Below are 6245 nucleotides of genomic sequence, written 5' to 3'. Positions count from 1 at the left end.
AACTGGAGGAACATCATGGAAAGCTTTGCAAACTGCTCAAAAGGGTTTGACATGGAAACCTGACAGACAGGAAGACAAATGTTTATGAAATCATTAAATCCACTATGAAAGAGGACATAATAAATCCCCTATTATGGAGGACATATAAAAGAACAGCAGCAGTGGAGACGGTACCTAGTAATTACTAAGAGAAAATAGCTGGAGAGAGGATTAGGAATGAAATGTGTTTGTCCCATCCATACGCCAATTCAATTCAGTTATCTGAGTTCGATTCAATCTAACAGGTATTTACTGAGTACCTCTATGCCATTGTGCATCACATATAGTATGAGTAATTGTAAAAGGAATACACAAATTTTAGACAAGAAGATAAATGTTTTTTAGAAGTGCTTCAGACTGGTGTTTGGAGACATGAATGGAAAATGTAAGTAGTTCAAACAAGGCAGTAAAATGTGGGTTAGATCAAGGACTGGTGATACTCATGATGTAAATATCATATGAAATTCACATTTCAGGGTACGTAAATAAAATTATATGGGAACACAACCACACCCATTTGTTTACTTATGGTTTATGACTGCCCTTGAGCTACAAGGGCAGAATCAACAAATAGTTGCAGCGGAATTTATGGTCCTTAAAACCTAAAATAATTATCTGGTTCCTTACAGAAAGTTGAAAAACCACTGTTGAGAGCAAGAGCTCTAAAATCAAAACACCTGGTTTCAAACCCCAGTGTACCACTGCTTACTAGCCATGAGATTTTGGCACTCTTTTCTGTACCTTGGTTTTGCCATGTATACAATTGGGTATAACAATAGCACCTTCTTCAAGGGGATGTTGAAAGCAGTAAGGTGTTTAGAATGAGGTTTAGAAGGCATTTAGAATATATAAAAAGTTCTCAAAATTCAACAAGATAACATGAAACCCAATTAAAAACTGGAGAAAAGATTTAAACACCCACTTCACCAAAGAAGAGATAAGGATGGTAAACAGTCATCTCTACATGCAGAGATGCTCAATATCATTAATCACTAGAGAAATGACAATTAAACCGGTGATGAGATATCACTGCACAACTATTAGAACAAGTTAAAAAACAAAACCAAAACCTTACAATACCAAGTGCTGGCAAGGATCCTGAGCAACTGGAACTTTTATACACTGTGAGCGAGAATGCAAAATAGTACAGCCACTTTGAAAAACAATCTGGTTACCTCTTATAAACATCCACTTACCAAATGACTCAGTAATTCCACTCCTACGTATTTACTCAAATGAAATGAAAGCATATGTTCACATACATGAATGTTTTTTAGCAGCTTTATTCATAATAGCCCTAAAGTGAAAAGGACACAAATGTCCACAAACCAAGGCATGGATAAACAAATTATAGTACACCCATACAATAGGACACTATGCAGCAATTAAATGGAATAAACTATACATACACTAACACGGATAATTCTCAAGAACGTTATTCTAAGAAGTCAGACAAAACAGGTTGCATACTGTATTGGTCAATCCATACGACATTTTAGAAAAGGCAAAAATAGAAAGATAGAAATAAGATCAGTGGTTGCTAAGGTTTGGGATGGGTGTGGAAACTGACTACAAAGAATTATGAGGAAACTTTTGGGGTGATGGAAATAGTCTATATCTTGATCGTGGTAATTATGTGACTATATATAAAATTCAACAAACTATATATCCAAAAAGAATATAAATCACATTTCTAAATCAAGCTTTTAAAAATTAGTATCCTGAAAATTTCCAGAAAATTAAATATTTGTTATAGATAAATTTTCCAGAACCATGAAGGGAAATAGACTTAGCATAAGGTAGCAGCTGGGCAAATTTTTAATGAGAAAATTCTTGGGTTATAGAATGACCCAGGTAACATTAAGTCCCAATAAAGTTTTAAAATCTGTTATATAATACGATCATAATAAATCTATTATATAATCACTACATTATACACTTGAAACTTAAAGCATTGGGAAAAGAAGTATCGTTCACAAAAGTAAGCATAATTTCAATAATAATAAACCATGGAAAAGTAACTTTTTCTTTTTTCATATGCTTTTTTTGGATGCAGCTGTTTTAAAAAATCATCTTCTAGATTGGGTCATTGCTTCATCTTCCTCTTTAACAGATTCATGCCAGAAAAAAAGATAACATCTTTTCTGTATTGATACCTTCAAACTGGAGTTCATAAGCTAAGCTACATGGATTTTCAAATTGACAAAACAAAAACAAAAACAAAAAAAAAACCCAAACAAACAAACAAAAAAACCCCAGTCCCAAGTCTAAATGTGGCTGAGTCCTGGGATATTTCCTGACCTCCAGGTAGACTGAAGAGACAAGGTTTCCACCTGCCACTACTTGGATCAAAGATGTATTAAGTTAACACTGCTCCCTTTCATGCCCCTCCCCCCAACCTTCCCACTCACGCATCTTCTCTTTCCTCCTCCTTCCCTTCCACAATACAGTGTGTGGGGGATTTCACACTCTACATTCAGGAGAGTCTCATGTGTTGATAAATGTAGGAGATACTTTTTACTATTTTAATAGTGATTATTTAAACTTGAAGCGGGGCTAGAGTTTTTTTTAAGAGTTATTTGTTTGAGAGAAAGAGCATGCACAGTTATTTATATGAGAGAAAGGGAAGCAGATTTCCAACAAAAGAGGAGCCCAACAAAAGGCTTGATCCCCGGACCCTGAGATCATGACCTGAGCCAAAATAAGAGCCGGATACTTAACTGACTGAGCCACCCAGGCACCTCCAGAATTTTTTAAAGTAAGGGAGATTTTGGCCTTTGTGTTTTCTCCTTGTTTAAGAAAAAACCAGGGATGCCTGGGTGGCTCAGTTGGTTGGATGACTGCCTTCGGCTCAGGTCATGATCCCGGAGTCCTGGGATCGAGTCCCGCATCGGGCTCCCGGCTCCGTGGGAAGTCTGCTTCACTCTCTGACCTTCTCCTAGCTCATGCTCTCTCTCACTGTTTCTCTCTCAAATAAATAAATAAAATCTTTAAAAAAAAAAAAAGAAAAAAAAAAGAAAAAACCAAAAATACTATTTAAAGTATAGATATTGGGTATATTTTATCTCAGAATGAGTCATGGAGCAAGCACTGGAGGAAGTTTGGAATTACTGAATCACTATATCATAAACCTGAAACTAATATAACACTGTACATTAACTAATTAGAGTTAAAATAAAAACTTAAAAACTATTAGTCATGGAGTAACCAGTTTAAGAGAGCAAGAGAGAAGACTGATCCCACGTTGTGTCTTCTCTTTCTTCCAAGGCCTCATTTGAATTATAATAAAAGAATAAAAATAGATACAACCTCAAAATAATGAAGAAAACAGTAGGCAAAGTATCAGCAAAAGAATAATCTCAACGCATTTTTGCTAGAAGGTGGAAGTATGCTGACAGATGAGCAGAACCAGGGAAACCCAGCCTAATTAAACTACCTACTAAGGGGACTTCATCAGAGGAGGTGTCCAGCAGATTCTGAGTTTCAGGCTTTGATTAGCAGATACAGTGAAAGTTGGGAGTGAGAAGTGAAGTTGAAAATTGAAAAAGTAATTGAAGATTTATATATAGACTAGATGAACTTGCCTGCCATTCCTCTCCTCACTCCTACCTCATGGGAAAAGGCAGACAGAAATTTACTTTTAGGCAAAAAGTAGGATTCTTCTCAATTTCTTTAGAAAAGAATTACCCGACACAGGTGTTCAGAGCTCAGGTAAACTTTCCTCGTTTTAACATTTATGGAGCTAAATAGTTCAAACTTCATACAATATTAAATATCTATCACTTTACTTTGAACGAAAGCCCAACAATCAACAAATATCATCCACATATATAGAGTTTATGGCTAACCTTTTTATTTCCTCATTTAAAAATATGTACAAAAAAATAAATACCACCAGATATTTGAAGGACTGCTATAGCATAAAAGAGAAATACTAAGATAAATAAACCTGACATTCAAATTAAAAAAGATAACTCCAAAAGTAATAACAAATTTTAAAATAGCCCCGAGGAGTATCTTTGAGAGATTATATTAATAAGGGTATTGTGGTCATAGGAAAATCAGAGACAACATAATTTTTTGGAGTAAAACAATTTATTTTCTAAAGGAAAAATAAATAGAAGTGTTATAGAATAAAGGCAAGGAAATCTCTCATGACCCTGAACAAAAATACAGAAAATATAAGAGAAAAGATAAATATGGAGAATCACTTTGAGAGATCTAAAACAGTAATTCTAGAAAGAAAAAATGAAATAAATGAAGGAGACAAAATCATAAATAATACAATAAAATTTTCCACAGATGAAAGCATGCAACATTGAATTTAAAAGACCTTGTCATATAGTATCTCTTTGCTTCAGTTTTTTCATATGTAAAGTGGGAGAAATAATCCCACCTCACAGGGCTGTTGGGTGTGATAATACATATAAAGCACTTCCAACAATCCTTGACATATAATAAGTACTCAGGAAATTTTATTGCATTGCGACTATTATATTGTCAGTGTTGAACAAAATGAATAAAGAAACACACACCTAAGACATCTCTGGGAAATGTTAGATCTTGAAAGATACAGAGAAACTCTGTATAAAAGTTTTTAGGAATAAAAAAGGTATCTTATAAAAGAACAAAATTTTTATTGTGTCAAAAGAAAATATATTATGTCAAAAGAAAATAAAGCAATTCTTTTAAACACTTGAGTAAAAGAAGACTTTGAAATAATTGGAATTTTATACCCAACCAAGTTATTGATCAGTTGTAAAGACAGAATGAAAACTGTTTTCAATAGGCAAGACCTCAGAAAGCTTGCCTTCCACATATCCTTTCTTAGCGAATTATTTGAATACATACTGCAGGCAAAACAAGAGTTTAAACCAAAAAACAAGATAATATGAAACAAAGAATAAGTCCTATTGAGGAGAGCAAAGCATCAAAGCCCAGATGACAATGGCATAGCTAACCTTGAAAGCAAATAAAAAATTTGGAGAAGAAAGTTGGAGGGTATCAAGATGGATGTCTTTGATTGTAAAAGCAAAGCCATATACTTGATATCTGAGGAAAAGTAAACTTGAGCCTATGCTAAAGCAATTAGAAAGGTCATTACAAACATCAGGAAAATACAAAGCTTCATTAATATGTCAAAGTTTATGTTTGTACATTTATTTGATGTTTGAAACATTTGAGAAGCAGAGACTGGATCTTTGGAATCACAGCACACTAAACTTTGCTGGGGTCAGTATTTTCGTGATTATAAAATGTTAATGTTGCTATGTACAATGTAAATGCTGTGATATAATGTAACTTGTAGTTTGTTTTTCATTTTTTGCTATGAAAAATTCAGAACACATACGAAAATACTGTGTAGAACGATGAACCCGGGTCATCACCCAGCCTCAACAGTGATCCACCTCAGGCCCAGTTTTGTTTCATTTCTATTTCCTTCCTCTCCCACCTTCTGTATTGTTTGGAAATATAGCCAAGCCACTGTATCGTTGTATCATTACATCCATAAATAGTTCAGTCTTTAGCTTTAAATGATAACTGTTCTTTAACAAAGTTTAAACACTGGTTGCTATGCCCCTTAAGTCTTCATTTGTATGATCTCCCTCCATCCTTGCATTTATTTTTATTTATTTTTTATAGAAACCAAATTGTTATTTTTTTAAGATTTAAAAAAAAAAAGATTTTATTTATTTATTTGACACACAGAGAGAGATCACAAGTAGACAGAGAAGCAGGCAGAGAGAGAGGAGGAAGCAGAGAGTCCGATGCAGGGCTCGATCTCAGGACCCTGAGATCATGACCTGAGTCGAAGGCAGAAACTTAACCCAGTGAGCCACTGAAGCGCCCCAATTGTTTTTCTTAATGAGTTTCTTGCAGTCTGGATTTTTCTTTTTTTTTTTTTTTTAGGTACATTGTTTTTTTATTTATTTATTTATTTATTTTAAATTTTTTATTTTTGATAAACATATATTTTTATCCCCAGGGGTACAGGTCTGTGAATCACCAGGTTTACACACTTCACAGCACTCACCAAATCACATACCCTCCCCAATGTCCATAATCCCACCCCCTTCTCCCAAACCCCCTGCCCCCGGCAACCCTCAGTTTGTTTTGTGAGATTAAGAGTCACTTATGGTTTGTCTCCCTCCCAATCCCATCTTGTTTCATTTATTCTTCTTCTACCCACTTAAGCCTCCATGTTG

The sequence above is a fragment of the Mustela nigripes genome, chromosome 14, assembly GCF_022355385.1.
Source record: "Mustela nigripes isolate SB6536 chromosome 14, MUSNIG.SB6536, whole genome shotgun sequence".
Classification (NCBI taxonomy): Eukaryota; Metazoa; Chordata; class Mammalia; order Carnivora; family Mustelidae; genus Mustela; species Mustela nigripes.
This window is presented reverse-complemented; position numbering follows the sequence as displayed.